The sequence below is a fragment of the Puma concolor genome, chromosome A1, assembly GCF_028749965.1.
Source record: "Puma concolor isolate L17-30 chromosome A1, mPumCon1.1.hap2, whole genome shotgun sequence".
Taxonomy (NCBI): domain Eukaryota; kingdom Metazoa; phylum Chordata; class Mammalia; order Carnivora; family Felidae; genus Puma; species Puma concolor.
The window spans coordinates 87,871,327-87,895,722 of record NC_141667.1 but is presented as its reverse complement, the minus strand read 5'-3'; the positions used below and the strand labels follow the sequence as shown (position 1 = coordinate 87,895,722).

Sequence of the window (24,396 nt, the reverse complement as noted above, 5' to 3'; positions counted from 1 at the left end):
TTTAGTCAATGTTAGTCATGTTAACGTCCATGTTAGTCAAACAGGCTGATGGTGGTGAATTCGCTGAATAGTGAAGAAAGTGATAGAACAACTATGGGTAAAATAGATGTTCTATTCTGCTTTAGATTGTTGAGACCTAAAGCTGGAGATTTGGATTACTTTAAATTTAAATGTAAAATATCGAATCAAGTTTCCTTAGCTTTTGACTCAGAGGCCTATCAAACTCAGAAATCAAAAGAGTAGAAAAAAAACAGCTTTGGAAGTCTAAATTTGCTCTCCCTTTAGACTTGGAGAACATAGGGAAAGAGAGGGAGGAGGACAGATACTGAGTTTCTCTCTATTGGCTTATTTCCTATTAGCCAAGGAAGGAATCTGTTATAGGTGATATCAGTGATCTGCAGCTGCGAACATGGGACGGAACACTAGGTCACTAGTGGACCTAGAATTCCAAGGTGAAAGCAGACCATGATGATGTAGGGGTGGCTTGCTTAAAGATTTTACTTATTCAAGTGAACGTAACTGGGATTTGAAAATGATAACTGGAAGCTTTGGATTCCAAATCTCCTACCTTGACAAATGACTTCTTCTTACTACTATGGATAATTTTCCTCTGATGTCTATTTAATCTCCAACTTAGAAATGTTTGTGTTAATGCCCTGTCTACCAACATCTTGTATGGTTTGAAGAGGTGAATTTGTGGCACACGTATATCTGAGTAATGGAAACAGGGCTACAACTAGTACATAATTAGAAAAAGATCACTCTTTAGGATGTACAAATTATACAAGAGCAACACTCTGAACAGTGAATTATTAAATGTTCTCCTAGTTGGGATAGATCAACTAGAAAAAAGTGCCTGCTTCCTAGGGAAAGACACAGTCCCATGACAGGATACATTTTCCAGTCCCCAGCCAGATCCTCAGGAAAACATAACCATACATGGGGGCCCTCAGTGCAAACAACACCCTATTTTATAATCCTTACAGACAACAAAGCACAATCAATATTCCATAGCCCCAGGGCCATTCCAATGCACAATTCCAGGGGACACCAAACATATGGAAACATTGTGAAGGTTCCCCTGGAGTTGTGCTATATGACTGTGCTGCACAGTGTTTCTCTTCTAAGGATGGAATTACCATACAATTGTGTGGATTGTTAGTGGGGTAGGAAATCTCTGACAAGTGAGATATTCTCACAAACCCTTCCCTACTACACATTGTTCAACAGGCATCTGATCTATCAATTCTACCTATCAATTCAATATCCATTCAATATTCATAATCTAACCATCAACTCAAATTACATCTTGAATCAATGTCCCTTTCTCCATCTCCACCTTCTTATCTGAGACACCATCCTCCCTTAGCTAGACCACTGTTCTCATTTTTCTATTATGTTCTCTCCTCCAGCACATTTTACACAAATAGCCACAGTGATTTTCTTTAAATAAAATTCTGATCATGTCAATCCTTCCTAAGATTTTTCAGTGGTTTTCTATTTCTCTTAAAATAAAATCCTAAATCCCATGTCAGCAAAGTCTTGGTATGGTCTTCTCCTGCACGTGCTGTTTTCTCTCCCTCCCAACCTTCCACCAGGTCACTTCTCCTCATCCTGCAGGTTCCAACATAATTGCTGCTTCTATAGAGGAGCTTCCTAATCTAAATCGAGTCCCATCACGAGGCAATAATCTCTAGTCTTCTCTCATGCTTTAGTCAATACTAATCACAATTTATGATGAGACAATTATTTGTATCATATATTCAATGCAACTCCCCAGGGATAAGGGCTGCCAGGGCAAGAGCAGTGTCTGTTCTGTTGAACACTGGATCCACGCACTGTACCTAGCTCAGTGCCTGCTATATTTGATGGATAACAGGGTAGGTAATGGCTCATTAGCTATTAATCCATCAACCCATTGCTATAAAACATTAATAGTAAGGATATATGCTCAAACATCACTATGTATGGGCAGCCTTATGCCCAAACAGGTCAATTCCCTGCTACCCAGGTGAAAAAAGAAAAATCCACGTGAAAATAATGGTAGAATTTGTGGCAGTGGCGTTGAAGGTAGCAGTGACGTTGGCAATGGTGATAAAGAGAAATTCTTGTTTTTCCTACTCACCGTTTTCTGCACAATTTTAGTAACCTGTATTGATGTCAAACTTTATCACAGCCAAGTCCTAACTTCTAAGCATATAAACTACAGAGCATAAAACCCTCCTCTTTGAAAACCATAGGCAGTTTTGACAATATATTTGAATTCATTAACCTCTTAACTCTGGTACAAGTCCATATTCACAAGTATGACAATGATTAAGTTAATGAGTTAATCATTCCCTTCTAGTTACAGTCTTTCTTAATTAGTTGATTTAAATTGGGGAGTGGGAGGAGGAAGGGAAAGAATCTTCTGTGGAGTCTATTTTCATAGTGCCAGATAAAATTTCTGAAGGCTTTTTTTGAAAGATTTAGAAATGTAGACATCTTTCCCATACCGTTTATGATTTTTTAAGCTACCAAGTCCTACTAAGCCGATTATCATATTTTAGCAAAATAAATCACTTGGCAAGCACTTCCTACATGCCTGCCCTGCAGAGGCCATACCCTAAAGTCAGGCCCTCCAGGAAACACAAAGAGGCCAAGGGATATGACACAGGCTTTGCAAGCTTGTGAATCTAAAGTTTGTTAGTCATCTAACCAAAAATTAAGGGCCATGGATCATATTTTCAGGATCAGCTGCCTCCCCTTGCAGGGCCTTAGTTCACACGACCACGGTGTTCCCAAGTTTTAAAAAAGAGTGTGAAAATTTACTCTAATGTCCTTGCATAAATTGGACCAGGCCCCACAAATGCCCTATCATTATATTATGCAGACATTGTTCAAGTAATATTCTTAGCATTTTAATTTCCCTTTCTCGTTTATGATTTTAAAAGCTCTCTCAAGTGACCTTAAATAAATGTTAGATAGTAGTCTCAAATTTCCTCACTTCAATAATTTTTCTCTTATCAGTGCACTTACAAGTTTTTAAATATCTTTGCCCTTCCCCTCCCCCTCCACATAGTACACATAACTGGAATGGTGCATACTTGTTTTATACCTTGAGGGTTCAAGAGTCTTTATACTTTTATATTCCAGTGTCTGGAGCAGAAAGAAGCAGAAAAGCTGAGTTATTTAGTAAAAGAAACCCAAGCTGAAGAACTTGGAAGGTGATACCAGAGATTCAGTGACGCTCTTGAGAGAAGTGATTTATATGTGACGTCCCTTTCTACTTCCATTCTCCTCCACTCCCTAAAACATTGCTCACTCTTTGCTTCTAGGAGTCTATTTCACATACCTCATATAAGCAGAAGCATACAGTAGTTGTCTTTCTGTGACTGGCCTTTTTCAGTTAGCATAATGTCCTCCAATTTCGTCCATGGTGTCACGTATACAGGATTTCCTTCTTTTTTTTAAGCTGAATAATAAAAGCAGAGAGTAGAATGGTGATTACCAGAGACCTCAGGGAGGGAGAAGTGGGGAGTTGTTCAACTGGCATGTAGTTTCGCTCACAAAGATGAATAAGTTCTAGAGATCTGCTATACAACATAATGCCTGTGGTTAATGATATTGTATAGTACAATTAAAAATGTGTCAAGTAGGCAGATCTCATGTTAAGTGTTCTCACCACAGTAATAATAATTTGTTTAATTTTTCACTTTCTCTCCCCTACCCTACTCCATCTCTCTCTCTCTCTCTCTCTAGATAGATAGATAGATAGATAGATAGATACACACACATATATATAATTGTCTTCTTCCTACAAATATCTTCAATTCTTAAAATAAAAATCTTACTAGAATGAACTGATATTTTTTCTTTCCACTACCTTTTAATTAAACTCAAAACATACTTTGATTTAAATATTTTTAGGTTTTTGTTCTGTTTTGTTTTGTTTGCTATGCATTAATCTCCAGGACCCAAAGTAACCAAAATTGGAACTTTGTGATACTATCATTTGGAAGCATAGAAAAGAGAATTTTTTTCTTTAGAAGGTTTGTTAGATATCATCTAATCGTTTATAAATTTTACAAATTTATCTTACTTTAGAAATGAGAACGTTAAGGCCTACCTGGGAGTAAACTGCCATAATTCTCTTTAGTAAATGTAACCCATTATAATAAAGAAAGAAAGCTTTGAAAGGGCAGGAATTTATTGAAAACTGAATCCTTTTTCAAAAAGGCCAATGATACCAGAACTTCCACTTGGCCCTACAGAGAGGTCTCATTCTTTTTTGGTTTCTCCTTGGCTTGAATATCCCCCCTCATGGCAAGGGAAATGAGGTCACAGTGTAGCTCTGAGGTCCCTAATAGGACCAAGAAAAAAAAAAAGAGGAGACGAGGGAAAGAGAAGCAAGCCAAGCACTGATTTTGCAAAACCATTATGTCATTTAGTTACTGATTTGTACTTTTTCACATATTCTGAAAAACAAAGAATATAAGAATTATATGTAAGAAATCAAGAACATGGTTCTGAAAAGTATTCCCTAATACACATCACTTTAATACAAAAGAACTTTATATTGATTATACCTTTTATATTTATTTATATTATGTCATTTTTAATCTTGTGTCCATACCAGATTAAAACCTCTTGAAGGCAAGGACCTTGGCATAGGGCTTATACATACTGCTTAGGAATCATAATGGACCAAGCACACATGTGCTTCAACGCTAAAATGAAATGGAATCAACCATTACTTAAAATTTTAGTGTCATAAGAAGGAAATGAAATGTTTCCTATTGATTTAAGACATATTAACTTTACCTATATTTCATCAAATAATTAAAAAATATGTTTAAGAAATATTTTTGATAACTTTACACAAGTATTTCTTTTTTACCTGTAATTAGAAAAGCTAAAAATAGCAGAGTATGATAATCCCAATCTAACCTCATGTGTGTGCCTGCGTATCAGGTAACAAGTGTGTGTGTGTGTGTGTGTGTGTGTGTGTGTGTGTGTGTGAGGGAATGTGTGTGTGTATAACGTGTGTACAAATATATGAGAGAATGGAAGGAAAGAAGCATCTCTGAACCCCTGAGCAGCCACCTGAAGAGGACTACAGCCAGCATGGCCTCCTGCCCTTATGATTATACATAATCAGTGCCTGCCTTAACACTCACAAGTCAAAAATATATTGATTTGCAGCCTGCCTCAGAATGTGCTATTGGTGGAGAGAGTGTCTGGCAATGAGAGAACTCAGAGCACAAGACACTGGAGAAGAGGGTCGCTTCACTCAGAAAGAGGTCACAGGGCTTTCCTCTTTGTGATACATCCAAAGGAAAGCAACAGCTCCAAAACAGAGAATAGTATAATGCATACAATATGATCAGACAAAGAAAAATAAGTCCCCAACAAATAAGAATATGTAATTCATGAACTTGACTTGATATAGCACAGGATAAAGAAATAATGGGGCACCTGGGTGGCTCAGTCGGTTGAGTGTCTGCCTCTTGATTTCGACTCAGGATCGTGGGATTGAGCCTCCGCATGGGCTCCACACTGAGCATGGAGACTGCTTGGGATTCTCCCTCTCAACCTCTGCCCCTTCCCCCACCCTACCCTCATACCCCCACTCCCATTCACGAGTGCTCGCTCTTTCTCTCTCTGTCTCTCAAAAAAAAAAGAAAGAAAAAAAAGAAAAAAGAAAAGAAATAATTTAGCCATTATAAGTCCAACAGATCAATACAAGCAGTCAATGTTTTGATTAAAATGGTCATTTTTCATACTGCTTTATGCAGTTTGACAATTTCACATCCTAAATCAATTGGTTTAAGCAGATTGATCTATGTCACCACCTAAATTCTTTCCACATGGATATAGTTTAAGAATGTTATAAGAATCTAAGAAAGCCCATATGCATAATCATTTCATAGATGGTTGACCAAAAATGAAATTTCCAACACTAGATAAAACAGTAACAATTATGTGGATGGAGGTGGAAATAATGTCTGTAGTTTAAAGCTCTGAAACATATGATACCCTAGATGTGTGTCCTGTTTTGGAAAGCTGCCCCCAGGCTGTCTTGTAGAAGGGTTAGGGGCAAGATAACAGAGGCTCACAGAGACATCTCTGGGCTAAGGAAGGGACTTTCAGGCCACAACATTCTCTTGAGTTCCAAGGAGTCATTCCCAGTGAGAGGGACCACGTTCGAAGACGATTGACAGTTTAGACTGAAAACAGCTTTCAAAGAGACTAATCTTATAAAGTATTGCAAATGAATAAGGGCAACAGGAGAAGGTGTTCACCTGCCAGTCTCCGCCGTGCAAGATGAGAGCCTGTCTGTACTCACACATGTGCTGACTTAAAAAAAAAAAATCACATAAAAAACAACATCTTTGCTTCGGAGACGTTTTTAACAAGTATTACAGAAAGAGCACCAGCTACCAAAAAGAGTTGCCAAGGCCAGAAGGAGCCATCAATCGAAACAGTTTACATTTCAAAGTTTTTCCAAGAAGAGTGAAAAACGTCTCCCTGCCTTGATGGAAAACAGAGGCGCTGTAGTAAGAATCTATGTGCTGCCTTCTCAGTCAAGTTTCTTTCTCTAGAGTGGCCTTTTAAACCTTAGGTTGGTACCCACAGGTAGAGAGAAATAGAACTGTTAGTATCTCCTGGGGCTTGTGCCCTGAGCAGCTTAGTGGCCTGTGGAATCAGGATAAAAATCCTCTTCCTTTTATGAGTTTCACAAGAAAAACAGCCTTATTGCTCTTGGGCACTATTTGAGATTGATCGGTCACTTTTACTTCTATACTACGTACTTTCTGACATCACTGAACAAATAATTATACGTATCTGCCTTGGAATGTTTTTTTCCCCTGGAGATAATTCCGGAATCGAGTCTTACTTATCTCAGCCTCTTACAATGGAGGAAATGAAAGCTAACAATGCCACATTTTAACCAGGGTGTGCATTTGTTTGTCCCTTGTAAAGAAAATGTTTTTGTTTTTTTTTTTATTTGAAAGAAAAAGTCTGCATGCTTTTCTTTGGCCCCGGGGAAGGAAAAAAGAACATTTCTTAAATTCAGTAAGGATTTTCAAAAGATACATAATCTAATGGATACTTCTGGTTTTAGCTTTTAATTTTCTGCTTAATTTTTCCATGACATTACTAAACACCAAATCTAATTTCCTGAATCTATTAGAATAAATTCTACATACTTTCATTTTTCGTTCCAGAAGCAGGTCAAATGGAAACAATAGTCTAAGGAAAAATTTTAATTTCATAATTAAGACTTGGGAAAGGGTGAGAAACTTTTGTCGTTGATTTGTGTCCCATGAAAATGGTTATTTGTGCATCTCCCTCCTACACACAATATGCCAACAATCCCTCCACTAGATCCAAATGTGCCAACACATCTCTTTGACCAATAAGTAATGTGTATAACCATAACAAAGACTCAAATGCCCTGATTGCCCAGAAGTAGTGCCATGACCATTTTCTTAGATTGCAGTAGAATAGATTAAAAAAAGGACCACCCTCTCTTTTTGCACACACACACATACGCTGTTCATTATGATCACAAAGGTTACCGTCACTTTCTTAGATTGACCTATCGATATAAATTACACAATATCACTGAAAAATATTACCAATTTCCATACCAACATCCTTTGTAAATACCACTGGTTCTCCATGAACTCCTTCTGACCTCCTGGTCTGAGGCTGTCACCATATGATGTACATAATTCTCTCAACACTGATCCATTACTTCTGCTCAGTGTTGGGGGTCAGGCCAATAGTGTAAAGTCAAAGATAATTAGCAGCCCTATCAATAACCAGCTCCAGAATTGTCGCCTAAGTGACAGGCCAGAAAAGCCAAGAAAAGAGGTAGCAATAGAAAGTAGAAGAAAAGTGCCGGTACATTCTGTGGTTCGAGCAGCTGCTATGGACTATCAGCATCACCAGGAGACCTCATTGCATTAGCATAAATTCAAATGACAAATGCACAGTGCTATTCAGAGACTCATTAATTTGCAATGGGTGCAGTGCTCATGACATATTAGTGCAAAATTCAAATGTCTTTGTAGCAATGTGAATTTAGTTGTGAGACCAAAGTCGCTAAAATGAAAATGTGTGGTTTTTTTAGCAGTTTATTAAATTATGAACTGTGATGACTATATCCGTGCATCTTTTTAAGCAGATGAGGTCCAGCGTGCTCCAGCGGCAAATCGCATGGTTTGTGTTGATATTTTCCTGTCAGACAATTTCCAAGCAGCAGATAAGATACTAGACTGTCTGCTTTGCTCTGCTGCATGCGGACTGAGAGCTCCCCCTTCTGGACAAATGACATTGCCACTCTAAAAGAATATACCACCATTTATTATTGTCTTCTTTTTGTATCTTTAACAACAGGTTTTGATGCAAAGAATTTCAGTGTCCACCTAAAGCCAAAAGAAAATAATTTGGTATCATTTATTGTAAAGGAGAGTATATGATAACTTTCTACAAAATGCAGAAGTCACCCTCAATTGAAATTGGTCTTACATAATTTTCTATGCAGCGACTCCAAGATCTCATTTACAAGCATCTTTTTTAAAATAACTGCCTGGTTTACGTATAGCTAGAATATAGGCAAAAAAATTTTTTAATTGTTATTGTCATATTATTTCCATAATACCATAAACAAGCTTACAATTACTAAGCATTCAATTGTGTAAAGAAAATAGCATGGATATACATAGACAGAGCCTTTTAAACAAAGCTACTAAGTATATCTTGTACTCAACTTGGTTGAATGAGATTATGAACAGACACAGACAGGGAAAGCCAGATCATACCTTTGCCACTTGTGTCTGGTGGGCTAATCTGTCTTTTTAACATAACAAATCTTCTGCCCAATTATTTCAAGTTACTCAAAACAAATTTATCGCTGTTGTGCCTTTTAAAAATATAGTGACTCAGATCATTACAAAAATGGAATGAAGAAGGAGGTTAACTTTCTCTGCAGTATTGATGTAACCCAAATATACGAAATGAAATGTCACACCTGCACTTCTCAGTATCCAGAATTCATAGCTTCTTAGAGCAGACCTGAATCCCAGTTTATATTACACAAATACTCAAGTTCATAGCTGATACTTTTAAAGAGATACATTTAGCATTTTTCAGAAGAAGCTATAGCTTTCCAAATCATGTATCATACCTCTGCAAAAATTGAAAACCATTTGAAAATTGCTGTTAGGAGAATAGAAAATCTACAAGTAAAAGATGTATCCTTTGGCCATTTGAACTAACTAATCTCCACCGGGCTATCCAAAGTGTGCTTTAGCAGGTCCTTCTTAAAAAGTATGTTTATCACTTTCTAAACTTTGAGTACATTATATCAGGTAAAAAGGGGGCTATGTCACCCTATTATTGCTTCTAGACTTAATTATGTACTCTCTGCGCACTCGATTTACAGTGAATTTGGTGAAAGCCATTCCACTAAAAGCTGTGTACTTCTAAATTACATTTAATAATATCATTGATGCTTTGTGTCATCTTCAACAATTAAAAATAACATCACTGTAATCTGTCCTACTTACTTGGAATTGAATTGGTCTTGAGTTATTTAGCAGGCTCATTTTATTTAACAGTAACTGCTACATGAAAGATACAGAGCTAATGAGGATTGAGAGGGATCACTGTACATTAAACATGTGGAAGGAGCATGTAACTGAGCAATATCAGATTTATCTCTGTAGCTGGGTGTCTTGGCATTGTTTATCCTTACCGCATTCCCTTTCACCAAGTACTTAGAATCCCACACTCGCAGAATGTCACAACCGGAAGGGCCATTGTTGACCATCTCTCATTTTACAGACACAAGGAGGAGAGACTCTGAAAAGCTCAGCAAATTTACCAAGGTCTAACAGCTAGAAAGTGGTAGAACTGAGAAAAGAGCTCTGGTCTCCAGACATTCCTTCTCAAACTTTAGCACACCAAAGAATCACCTGGAGGACTTGTTAAAACAGATTGCTGGGCCTGCTACCAGAGTTTCTGATTCAGTATTGGGGGAAGAGATTCTCATTTCTGGCTACCTCCAAGTAATACTGTTATTGCTGGCCCAATGGCCACATCTTCAGATCTTAAGAACTACTGTTCTCTAAACCAGTTTTCTGTAAACTGCTGTATTCTTATTTCTAATAACGTCTCTGATCATGATACACAAATCACATTCAATATCACATTACTTTTCTGTCATCTCTCTGAAAGAAGATAGGGGTAATACCTACAGTGGTAAAAATTTGGAAGGGCACAGGAAAACAAAACAAAACAAAAAACCAAGGTACCCAAAGCCAGATTAAGGCATTTAGGGACACTAAACACTGAAAAGATTATTGCCACTGAGGTGAATCGCTATCCCAATTCAACCCATGTAAATCTCAAGGTAAAAAGCAATATTAAACCATACACACTGTAAAAGAGCCAATCAAAGCCTTAAAGTCTCAAGGTTCTCCCTCTCTCACTCTCTGTCTCCATCTCTCTCTTTCTGTCTCCCTCTCTCTCTCTCCCCCCTCCCCAAACCCTCACTTATACCCTAAGCATTTCATAGTGTATCTATCAGGTTATTTATTCTAAAGACAGCTCTATTTCTATATTTCTAAGCTACTCTTTTTCATTCTGTCTTGCCATGATCACTTGTCTATTTTGTGAGTATAAAATGAACTCTGAGCTGCAGTTTTCTTAAATCATTACAGAATCTACATAGAGGCCAAATATAGGCAAGATGGCCTTATCTCCGTTGCCTTCCCCCACTAGCTATCAATATTTAGGCAAACAGAAGTTTACCCTCTTTTCAGTCTCTAAAATAAAATAGCGTTTACAGACCTAATGCATCAAAGTGCAACTTATCATTGCCCATATAATGTATTAGCAAATTTAGGTCACAAGAATCAGAAAGAGCTCCTGGATAAGGAAACCTGAAATTGCCTGTGCTTGAAGAACCAGCTCAGAAGAACGGGAGCATCTTCAAGAATTTCACCCAGGCATTTGCCGGTTCCTGAGCCTAATGCACAGAATTCAACAAACCTGTTCAGCACTCTGGTCTCACAGTTAGTTGTAACATCATTGCCTTTTTTTCCTGGTTTGGAGAATAACTGTAATGAAGTTAATCACCAAAACCCAATATATACATCTATATATTGATTTTAAAATAGCGTCAGTTTGGAAAATGAAAGTGACTAATGATAGGAAAAGATTTTAATTATATATATAAGCCTTGATGTTTCTGTGTTCTCTCTGCTTTTTTTATTGGAGTACAATTACCTCTTTTTTCAGAAGATTTTCAAAATTATCTTTTATCAGTTTCTAGAAAATTTCTGAAATCATGGAATAGATTTTATTCCAATTCATATTATGAATACTGCATTTTTCTGAGCATTAAGGATCCTCCCCCAAAAAATAACATCCCTATTTCTGGAGTTCTCTAGTAAGTTACGACATTAAAATCCACTTTGATATATTGCTTAAACTCCTACAGAAAATTAACTTTTCATTTCAAAATAATTTGCAACTATAGTTTCCAAGCAAATTTTGCTGTGTTTTTGCCTTATATTTTCTACCATCGTCCCCATTTTTCAGACAAGCCAACCAATCACAGAAAAATTAACATAGGTTTGTCACGATTACTGGTGCACCCATGCTATTACTGGGCTTATTACATGCCTCAGCCACATGTTATGTTCACCATCATTTCACCTAGACCTTCCAGTAACATACTCCTAATCCCAAATTATTTTCCATGCTAGATGCTTCCTTTCACATTTCTTCTTCAGGCTTAAATAAAATAGGCCTCCTATCTTTCACAGTCCTTGAATGCTATGCAATTTCTGAATTGCAACAAAAGTTCTATTTTCCTCTGTCTAAATTAAAGTGAATTATTTAGTGTTTCAATGAGTGGCAAACACAGAATTTGTTTATTCAGGACAAAAGACTATGAGAATATGATTCTTCTTTACAACACAATAGAATACTTATTCCTTCAAAAAATTCTGCCCTTTAAAAAAAGATATTAAGTGAAATCAAGTATTGTAACTCAGAGGTTATTTGGGAAAAAGTTTATTAATGTAAATGGCTAAAATCTAGCCTCATGTGAATACTAAGGCAGATAAATAGCAGTCTATTAATTCAGGTTATCTTCTCTACAACTGCATTTTTATTTATATCCTTTCATTTCAAAATATATGCGCATATACTATTTTTATCTCTCAGTAAAAATAAAGCTAGATATTTTTTGGTATATTAAGCAAGTCTGTTTTACCTGTTTCTAAAATCTTCTCTCTGATATTTTTAAGACAGTTATCTTACACAGACTCTAGAAATGCAAAGGCAATAAAAATGAATCGTTTTGTCTCATGCAGGAATCTTTATTAATGAATATGTGAACATTCTCTGTACAATTTAATATGCTGTATCCACTCATATAATTCTACAAAGAAGTATATTTTTGTGCATAAGCTGATTGGTAAATTTGATTTTAATAAGAAATCAGTAAAATATGCATATTACAAGTGAAGAGAGTACAGGTTTCTATCTGCCATTTATAGTAAGATCTTATATTTCAGAGCTTAATAATGAACCTCCCTGGGGAAGATTTAATAAAGCAGGTGCTCTGGTATTGCAGGCACTTTTGCTTCTGTCTTTCCTTTTTTTCCTATCTCCATGGAAAAAAAAAATCTCAATAAGATTCATGACCCTGTTTATCAAGGATAAATCTAGTATAGTCTGGACCATGTACCACCCAAGCTGATCCAGATCTCCAACCCAACCCACTGTTTGTCACTGTGTTTATAAAGCACAACATGTCCTGTGAAATTATATGTTTAAGCATTGTCTCTCCATCCTTACCACAAGAAGTATAAAACCAGTTTAGAGTAACCGTCTATTGCACAGTGTAACAAATTTTTAAAAATACAAGTGGGGTGGAGGGGGGAGTAGATCTTAACTGTTCTCTTCTCCTACAGAACACCTAATGTCTAAAACATGTTCAATCCTGTTAATGCTTGTCAAATATTTCACAGTTCAGCTTTGTTCAGACTTTTTACTGACTATGAAAAATCAATTTGGTGGGATTCAGATTCCAGAGACGGAAGAGCTGGAAGAGACCTTAAATAACCTTATTCTACCAGGTTTATAGGTCAAAAACTGAGTCCCAAGAAAATTAAGTGACTTGCCCAAGGTTTTCCAAAGAATCCAGTTTTAAACTCAAGTCTACAGACACCTACTTCAGCATCCTTCTCACTGTTCATTTCATCTGATATTTTTCTTTAATAATTAAACAATTTCAAGAAGATACACAATGTGATTTCACAATTAAGATAAAGCAGTCACATTATATCCAGGATTGTGTAGAATTTCACTTGTACAGAGTTTCATCTGGTATTTAGTCATTATAGTCAAATAGTATCATTATCTTTCAATTACAGAGATCAATTCTAGTTCATTAGCAAAATAAAATGATTGCCGAAGGTCCACATGAATTCTTCAAAGCTGCAATCTTCCTAATGTCAGAAGTGAAATACATTTCATAAAAAAACAAAATTTAACAAAAGTACTTGAGGTTAAATCAAACTGTGCAAGCCTCACTCACCTAAGTTATCATAGATCTATGTTCAACAGTATAATTCAAAGATCTGAAAAGGAAAATACATGCCAAAACCCTTACTAATAGCCATTTCCCCCTATTTCTTGGTTTTAGTAGCTTTTCCAAGAAAGATTAGGGTCACAGGATATTATAGCATGGACAAAGATTTTTAAGTATAGATTCAAGCTAAATGACCTAGAACTACATAAAAGGAAGACTAGATTATGTTTAACCTTACAAGAGAATTCTACATGTAGGTAAAAACAATGGCCCAAACAATATAGCTATTAAGGACTGTGGCAACCTCATCAGGTTTTCTGAACTGACAGCCTTAATTGCTATGCAAGCAAATCCTAGTCAGCTAAGCAGAGCTAAAAGCAAAGGGGTAACAATATTATCAATCTAAATTGATGCTAATATCCTCTCAATAAAACTATACTGGTGTATCTTGGAAGAAGTCATCATTTACAAAAAATACATAAAGATGTTGCTCTTTAATATTTTCAGTTGTTATAAAGTTATCATATTAGAGTTTCTAAGATGATATAAACATTTCAATGTTAAATTGTTAGAATATGTAAACCAAAATTATAGGCTTTGGCTTTCCAAAATATTTTTTTTAATTTTTTTAATGTTTATTTATTTTTGAGACAGAGGGAGACAGCGAGTGGGGGAGTGGAAGAGAAAAAGGGAGACACAGAATCTGAAACAGGCTCCCGGCTCAGCTGTCAGCACAGAGCCTGATGCGGGGCTCTAACCCAAGAACCGTGAGATCATGACCTGAGGCGAAGTTGGACGCTTAACCAACTGAGCCACCCAGGCACCCCGTCCAACATAATTTTAATTGTACTTTTTCTAAAAAAGTAATTGATGATCTGCTCAGACCATGATGTGGCCACACAAATAGCACAAATAGTTATGATCATGATATACATCGGGCTTGCAATAAAAGGGATTTTTCCCCATTATATACGGACAAAAATTTAAAACAAAAAAAGTTAAAGATAGTTACATTGTGCTTTTATACATCGATCCTTTTCAATATAAATCAACCCTTCATAAAGTTATTTATGCAACTTAACATACATTATCTCATTCTTCTTAGTAATTATTTGCTTCATGGGACACAATCCCTGGAATTCTCAATTACTAGAAACTCAAGATGTTTATCTTGTTAAATAGCTTGCTAATATAGAAGAATGACCTTTTTGTGTCATACTAAACAAAGGGCAGTAGTAGTCAGGAAGCCTGGACAGTATGTAAATCAGGCAATTAAGTAAACAGATATCAGGGGTTCAATAATAGCTGTCAGTAAACAAGAGGAAAAGTCAGGTAAGAAATTTAGTGAAGAGAAGCAGATGTAGCCTAACAAATGAAAGGGCCCTAAAGGAATGAAGAAAAGCCTGGCCTAGAGAGTAAACTTCTGGGCAGAAGGTAATACCCTTGTCTAACAGGAGGGAAGGGTACCCAGGTAACTGTGGGATTCTCAATGGGCAGACTGAAGCAACTCTGTGTTCAGCAATGGGGCCTCAAAAGAGAAGAGTTGTGTGTATAATCAAACAGACTAGGGGCCCCTGGGTGGTTCAGTGGGTTAAGCGGCTGACTTTGGCTCAGGTCATGATCAAGCCGTTCATGAGCCGTGTCAGGCTCTGTGCTGACAGCTCAGAGCCTGGAGCCTGCTTCAGATTCTGTGTCTCCCTCTCTCTCTCTCTCTGCCCCTCCCCTGCTCACTCTCCATCTCTCTCCAAAAAAAATAATAAATAAATAAACATTAAAAAAAATTTTTTTAAAGACTAGACACTGAGACCCCACTGAAAACCACACAGAGTCATCTTCCTGTGAAAGACCAGGTGGGTAAAGATTGGTGCTGCATAGACTGGCAGATGGAGAAAGTCTGGGGCTCAGCAGCAGCAGAACATGTCAGTGCAAAGCAAACTGATGGCAGCCAAAGACACGAGCTGATGCAGGCCTCATCTGTATGCATGAGTGCTGTTGGGGAAGGGCTTCCTTTTTGTTTGCATAATTTCTGAAATTCTTAGACAAATTTATAAACTGGTTGGCCCCCACAAATACAATACCATCCTTCTAGCCAATGTGGCATCTGGAGGCGTGAGCCACTCAATGGAACCTAGCAAGGGAAAAGCCATACATCAAGAGTCTGGGGATTGATTTTTCCAAATTATACTGTGTTGGTATATCTTCTATTATAAAAATATCCCTACTGAAAGTAAACGCTACATATGCAGATGAAAGGGAAAACTCCACTACACAACTCTTGATGTGTGTTGCACTGTTCACCCACAAATTTAGTCTTTTGGATTATGATATTTGTAACTCAAGGCTTTATACACAAAATGTAGTGTTGTTCCTACTCTTGCTCTTACACTTTAGTCTGGCAATAATTCCATGTTATTGGGGATGTTGATAGTCAAATTGTCCTGAATGCTGCCATTACTTGGGTATTTTCAGCAATGCCCTGTTGTTTCACGAAACATTGCTCGGCATTCTTCACTTATATTCAACTTTTAAAAAAGAAAAGAGAACCAAAAGAAATGCTTAAAGATATTTATGTTCCTTTAATTTAACTCAGAGATAAAGGAAAAAATGTTAACCATGGGTGAGTCTAAAATATACTAGAATGCCTAGGAATGAAACTTTCCTTCAATAAAATTTTTAAGTAGAAAAATAACACGCTATCTTGAATAACTTAGATGTTCTGTCGGGCAAGAACCTGGAAAAGATAACTTTAAATTATTTTAATTTGGAGGTCACCTGGGTGGCTCAGTCAGTTAAGCATCTGACTTCAGCTCAGGTCATGATCTTGAAGTTCATGGGTTTGAGCCCCGTATCGGGCTTCGTGCTGACAGCTCAGAGCCTGGAGCCTGCTTAGGATTCTATGTCCCCATCTCTCTCTCTGCTCCTCCCCCACTCATGTTCTGTCTCTCTCTCTCTCTCTCTCTCTCTCTCTCTCTCTCAAAAATAAAATAAACCTTAAAAAATATTTTTTAAATAAAAAATAACTTATTTTAATTTTTCAAATGACAAATTTATGCATGTGCACTACACTACAAATAGTACAAAGAATTCTAAAGTCCCACTCCAGTCATCACCCCAATCCAAATCAGCTCCCATGAGGTAAACACTGTTACCAGTTAGAGGTGTATTCTTCTAAACTATTTCTTATGCACTTATAAAGATATAAAGAATACGCAACTGCCTTTATACAGATAATTAGTGCATTGAGATATGTCTTTTTTTTCTTGCTTTTACATAAATTGAGAGAAAATGCCCTTTAATTCTATGATTGCATAATTTCATTAATTGTTCTGAGAAAATAAAACATTTCCTTGGAACTATTGGCCCGGAAGCTAGTATTGCACTGAGCTTCTGAAATAGCCTATTAGCAGGAGCATCCCTTGCCTAAAGAAGAAAAATCTGCTTCAGTAGCGCTATCATGTCCTTTGAAACCCTCTGCCAAACAGCATATATTTAGCTTCAGGCTCATCGACAAACTAGCAATGTCATTCGTCCTCAGTATCCATTATAAAAACTTGCACCTGATGAACCTCAAAGCAAGTTTCTAGATCACATACCCTTTTGGTCCAGCAATTCACTTTGCTCATCTTTTATCATCATTGCTTGTTAAATTTGCAACGCACACACGCACAAGCATGCAGCTATGGAGAGAATTAAACCCTACACTGTTCTCCCCTTGGGGTGAAGGGAAGGAAAGAAAAACAGGAAAGTCAATATTAAATATTTGCTGTGGTTATTTAAGTATATATACATTTGTGTGTTTCCCCTTGGAGGTTGCTTGATGGAGGATGCGTTTACAGAAACTTTAAATAAGTGGGTCAATCACTGTAAGACGCACAGAGACTTAACTTTTTTCCAGCTCTATTATTCGGGGCTGTTCGATTTGATGTTTGATTTGAAATTAAGAGCTTTAAATAAATGCTTGGAAACTATACGGGATGGCAGTATTTAGCAATCTTGTTTTCTTTACATAACGTAACACACTAATGGACTACATTTTTCTTTGCTTTTTGCCATTAACTCTGAAAATAAGCAAGTTACTGTCCAAATCAGAGCCAAAAACACCACAGGGTTTCTGGCTGCAAAGGGACACTTCATGCATGAATGTGGGAAAGGAAAAAGTTGATAAACAGCCAGTTGGGAAGTGTGAAGAGATTATTTTTATTTCATGGTGTTTTCAGTGTGTAGTATCTCAGATGTTCAAAAATATATCACTGCGCCTGAAAGTTTACAATCCCCATAGTAGATATTATCCAATGTAGTAGATGTGAAACACTTATAATGAGGACGCTTTCCCTCCATCTCTCCCTCTTGCCCTTCCTCTCTTTCTCTTTTCCAAATCTAATGGGGTTAAAATGCAGCTTCACAGAAAGCAAGCATAGGCACATTGGAATTTTAATGAATGGATCCATGAGATGCGGTTCTTAAAAAAGTGAAACAGATGCTGTCCCTCTGCTGCTGTTCTTTCTTCCTGATTATTTTTATTTCTTTGCCATTCAAAAGAATCTGGTACTTCAGGGTGATTTTCCTTTGATAACCATCCTCTTTCCAACACTGAACACCCAAGTATTGTGTTCAGACATCAAGGTTTGCAATAATAGTGTTGAACAAATTTGGGGGAAAAAATTTAAAAATTATGGTCTACATTTCATTGTTGATTCTGTAGACGTGTACACACACACACACACACACACACACACACACACACACACATACACATACAATAGGACTAGCCTGGATCTCCAAAATGATAAAAATTAATTATCTCACCAAAGTGCTGACCTCCAACATCTTTGCAAGATTTTCAGTGTGTGAGACACATTTTCTGTCTACATGAAACATTACCTTTGCTAGTCTTGCTCATTAGTTCATCCTTCTTATTGCCATTGCCTCTAATTATTTTATTATCATCTTAAATTTTTTATTATTATTTATCATCTGTGCTAGTTTTATAACATAAGAAACATTTAGAATTTAATAAAGCAAAACTATAATTGTCTTAGTTAATCAATAAAGGTGTGCTGCTTGGGAGCATAAATGGGAAGTTAATTTGTTTTGCAAAATAAATGCCACAATAATGGAAAGACAAAAATATTCAAAAGTCTCTTAATAAAGGACAGAGTACAGAATATTTTCATCTTATATCTTGAAATAAAGGAGAATGAAAATATAATCAATTGACTCTTGTATAATCATACAATTATACACTTATAAATATGTGTATATATCTACAATCTACCTCCCCCCCAATGCTATTTAAATGCAAAGAAATTAGCATATGTGAGCTCAAAAGTACTCACATCTATAGACTATATCTTGTGCTCATATGTAATAAATCTGTTGAATGAGGAGCACCTGCATAGCTCAGTCAGTTAAGCATCTGACTCTTGATTTTGGCTCAGGTCATGATCTCACAGTTGTGAGATTGAGCCCTGCATCTGGCTCTGTACTGAGCATGGAGCCTGCTTAAGATTCTCTCTCTCCAGCTGCTCTTCTCTCCCACTCAACTCTCTCTCTCTCTCTCTTTCTCTCTCTCTCTCTCAAGTAAAAAAAAAAAAAAAGAAGAAGAAGAAGTTGAATAAATTTGTTGAGTGAACATTCTAAAAGGCAGAGGGTTAGAGCTTTTGTGAAGCTGGGAAATAATTTGAAACACTTTCTAATCATAATAGGTAGTCATTATGTGTGTTGCTCCTCTAAATATCCCATATCTGTTCGTTAGTTGAAAACAACAAAACTCAGGATAAAACTTGTTTCTTGGACCCTCCATCCAAAAGAAACCAAAGTAAATTACAGTACTCTCAACTTAATTTTGGAAGCTAGTCAACTCTCTATTTAAACTTCTGAAACAGGGGCGCCTGGGTGGCGCAGTCGGTTAAGCGTCCGACTTCAGCCAGGTCACGATCTCGCGGTCCGTGAGTTTGAGCCCCGCGTCGGGCTCTGGGCTGATGGCTCAGAGCCTGGAGCCTGTTTCCAATTCTGTGTCTCCCTCTCTCTCTGCCCCTCCCCTGTTCATGCTCTGTCTCTCTCTGTCCCAAAAATAAATAAACGTTGAAAAAAAAAAAATTTAAAAAAAAAACTTCTGAAACAATATTAGTAAAATAGTAAAAAACACAGACTCCTATCCATTAGCTTTCCAAAGACATGTGGTCTTTCTGTTCTTATGCAACAAAGAGGTTTATTTCTAGTAAATAAATTATTTCATAGAAAAGAAATTATTTCAAAAAGATAAATATAGTACTTTTATAAAGAGTAAAGGGAAAAGAAATAGTGTGCTTATATCGTATGTTAGTTTCTTTGTGTATTAGCAGTTGCTCATCAAAACAAGGAAATAACATGGTTCTTAAGATACTAAAAGATTAACCTCTGAAGGTAAGTGGTATATGACAAGTACAAAGTAAAAAACATAGGGATATTTCCTTTTGTAACTTGTAATGGTTCATAAACAAAATAAATCTAAGAAATACGAGGGACTCAGTAGCACCAATAGAAGTGTTGGACACAGAGAAAATTCTTTTTTTTTAAAATTATCTTCATATTTATTTATTTTTGAGAGACAGAGCATGAGTGGGGGTGGGGCAGAAAGAGAGGGAGATATAGAATCCAAAGCAGGCTCCAGGCTCTGAGCTGGCAGCACATAGCCCGACGCGGGGCTCAAATGCACGAACCATGAGATCGTGACCTGAGCCAAAGTTGGATGCTTAACCAACTGAACCACCCAGGTGCCCCGACACAGAGAAAATTCTTAACCAAAAACTCCTGCCAAGTTTCCTACTTTGTTTTATATGTAAATCTATTGGTGAAGTAAGGGGTTGGGTGTTAAGGCTTCCTTCTTGAGTCTTCCTACTTTAGAAATAACCAAACAAATATACACCCATCATGTGTTAGAAAGTGACATACATCTTTATGCCTCAATCTTTTGAGGAAATGGTCCTATACATAGATGGGCACTCCCAATTCCCTCTCCTGGGTGACCTCCATGAGAATACACTTACAGTTGTTCTGCCCACAAAACTAACTCCATAGTTCCTCAAAAAGTTTAAAATAGAATTACCATACAATCCAGCAATTCTACTTCTAGGTATATACACTACAAAAGACCTGAAAACAGGTGTTCAAACAAAGACTTGTGTAAAAATGTTCGTAACAACACTGTTCAAAATAGTCCAAAATAGTTCCATTTGGTGGAAACAGCCAAATGTCCATCAATAGATGAACAGATAAACAAAATATAGTACATCCATACAATTGAATATAACTTACCCATGGAAAGTAGTGAAGTACCGATACATGCAACTACATGGATGAATCTTGAAAACATTATCTTAAGCGAAAGAAGTCAGACACAGAGGTCCTTAGATTGTACAATTTCATTTATATGGAATATCCAGAAAAGGCAAATGCATAGAGACAAAAAACAGTTCACTGCTTGCCAGGGGCCAAGAGAGTGGGGAATACAGACTGATTCCTTAATGGGTATGAGGCCTCCTCTTGGGGTAATAAAAATGTCCCCTAACCAGATAATGGTGATGGTTATACAACATCTGGTTGTACAACCAGATAATGGTGATGGTGATACCATAAGACACTGAACTCTAAATGGTTAAAATGCTAACTTTTATGTTATGTGAATTTTATCTCAATTAAAAACAAAACTAAACTAAACTAAATTCCAGTGTTTGTGATCTGGCCCCAAAACTCTTCAGAGTTTATGTGCCTGGCCTAAGTGATCTGGGCCCCTGGCAGCCAAGACTCCTCACAGCAGTATTGGAGATGTCGCTTTTAAGTGAGGTCAAGTTCCCACTACAGTGCCTAAATAAACTTTCTCAAAATGTGGCCCTAAAGGCAAAAATTCTGATATGTTGACTTTTATTAGTCATTTTAACAGTATGCATTTTCAAGAGACCCAGATTTTAGATTTTTTTTTTTTTTTTCAAATTCAGGACTTTCTACCTTTTAGCTCTTTGGCCATCAAAGAAATTTTTTCAGAGGCAATGATGAATTGGCTTCCTTGTAGGGAAACTATACATCCAGTTTCCTAAAAGCCTTCTGGTTTACATCTACTGACCTAGCAATTAATAGTAGTGTCCCTACTACTCTCAAAAGTGTCCCAGTCTGGACGATACATTGAATGATCTCCCTACTTCACAGGGACCACAGTTTAAGCTTTGCTGACTGATCTGTCCAACAAGAGTCTTTTTTTTGTGCCAGCTTTGATCCAGTTCTCTGGCAAGTTAGATGTGATTTGTCTTAATATATGCATTCTGTTTGCCAAGGCATACATAGCATGTTTGGACAATATGGTCTCATTTCATGATCTTTTGCTCTTATTTTTTCTTCATATCCTATGATACAGCTAATCGTTTGTGGGAACCAAAATGCTAGGAATGATGCCACAGGGAAACTTTCCTATAAGGTATACTTTCTAAAGTGGATTAATCAAAAAAAAAAAAAAAAAAGCTTAATAAACTCAATTTGGGCACACCCTGATGTTACTACATGGTAGTGTTGAGCTAAATCTGGTTGAAATTTCCCTCACATCTATCTGATAGGATCAAGTGCTATAGATAATTTCATAGTTGTCTACCTATGCTTACTAACATCCCTCTAGGTCAAAAATAGTTATCCTTTTTTCTTTTAACCTATGCATAGTCTCAGAACCTATGTTCATACAAGATTAAATCAGAGAAGTAGGTGGGCTAAGAAGACTGACATGAGCTGAGAGATTCTGAAATTAGATTACCAATGAACATATTAAATTTGATGCATTCCTTTTATTTTTTTTTAATTTTTTTTAATGTTTATTTATTTTTGAGAGAGACAGAGACAGAATGTGAGTGGGTTGGGGCAGAGAGAGAGGGAGACACAGAATCTGAAGCAGGCTCCAGGCTCTGAGCTGCCAGCACAGAGCCCGATGCGAGGCTGGAATTCACAAGCTGTGAAATCATGACCTGAGCCGAAGTCAGACACTCAACTGACTAAGCCACCCAGGCGCCCCGATGCATTCCTTTTAAATAACGCTATCTGCTTCTTATATCTAGAAATTTAGTGGCATAGTGATTACATATTTCAATATGTGCTGTCAAGATCATCCTAAACAAAAATTAATCAGGCAGTATATTAGTTGGATTCCTTTGACTACAAGTGGGATTGGCATAGGCCATCATAAGAACAGCAAAGTTTATTATGAGATTACCCACAGGCTTGAAGAACCAGTTACACTCTGTTTCTGTCAGCTCCCTAAAAACTTTGATTTCATTATGGTCCACTGTGGTGCCAGCTTCACACGACAGCATCCTTTCAGCTCGAGCTCTTATTTCTTTCCATTAATTTAGTTCAAATAACTAAAAGGGACAATCTAATTGATCCAACCCACCTTGTTGTATTAGGCCATGCCACAGGTCATTGGTTCCTCTATAAAACAGCTGCCCCTATTTCAGATTCATTACCCCCTTACCATCCCCTTAAGCAAGATAAACTGTTTTGGCCAAAGAAGAAAAGCTCAGTCATGCAGTATGTTAAAATCCCCCCACCTTCCTGCCAGCAGGCGTTTTAAGCAAGGCAGTCAGTCAGTCCCCCTCAGAATGGGAGATTCTATATGCCCAACAGGGGCAGTTTTTCTCTTTGTTTTCTTCTCACTCCTTCCCACCCATCTCCACAAAAAGCTAGCTCCAGCAAAATGCTTTAACTCCATTCTATTCAACCTACCCTGGACCCCATTCTCATTAACTCTTACTCTTAATTAGATATCAAATATTTCCAATATCAAGTGTTAATGACAACTCGATGCTACTTTCAAGAGATCACTTTTAAATTAGCAACTCCTCCCAGCTAAGAACCTCTCTGTGCTATTAGAGAAATATTTAGAAACAAGAACTTCTGCCAAGCACCTACCCAGCCTCCAATCATATCATATTTCTGTCTATATACTTGACCAGCTCAGGATTTTCTTGCTTTTCCATTTACTTCAAATCAATACCTAATCAAAACTTATTTTGCTTTATGTTTGTAATTCTGGAACTGTTTCAAACACAGAAATTCATACAATGAGGAAAGTCTTATTTTTCAAGTATTATTCACTTATAAATATAAGATGTATTTGAAAGTCCTTTCTGCAGAAATGAAAGGCAGCCAGCAATGGATTAAACATACTGTGTATCTGTGGTCTTTGCTGCACAGTCTGAAAAGCCATTTCTATGAAATTTTTAAAAATTGAAAAATATTTACTAAATTACTACCTGACATAATGCAGTAGGTGCAAAGTAATAGATTTCTTTTATAAAAGTTATCTCCCTGCCCTCAAAGAACCTATGTTCAGTTCAGGAGTTCCTCGACATTCCCACCCTTGCTCAGTTTCTCAAGTTGTCTAAATGAAAAACTCATTCAGAGACCTGGGAAAATAGCAAGTGGACAGCCCTAGAAAGCTTCTCTGGGCAGAAAAAAAATTCCCATGAGGGGTGCCTGGGTGGTTCAGTCAGTTAAGCATCCGACTCTTGATTTCGGCTCAGGTCATGATCTCATGGTTTGTGGGATCCAGCCCCCACAGGGCTCTGTGCTGACAGCGTGGAGCCTCCCTGGGATTCTCTCTCTCCCTCTCCCCCTCTCTCTCTCTCTCTCTCTATCTCTCTCTCTCTCTCTCTCAAAATAAATTAATTAAACTTAAAAAAAATTCCATGAAATTTAATGTGTTAAGAAAATATCTTTCTTACCTCTCTGATCCCCTAAGCAAACCTACTGAATTTTCCTTCTTGTCTGTGTAAGGG

The 24,396-nt window shown here is 37.0% G+C and overlaps 1 long non-coding RNA gene across 1 annotated transcript in view; it reads right to left on the bottom strand.

Annotated features, from left to right (window-relative positions):
- LOC147584286 (uncharacterized) overlaps nt 1–24,396 on the bottom strand; it is a 457,950-nt gene that overhangs the window by 363,160 nt on the left and 70,394 nt on the right. The window contains exon 2 of the long non-coding RNA XR_015255295.1: nt 3,335–3,454. This is a non-coding gene — a long non-coding RNA (uncharacterized LOC147584286). The remainder of the gene's footprint in view (nt 1–3,334; nt 3,455–24,396) is intronic.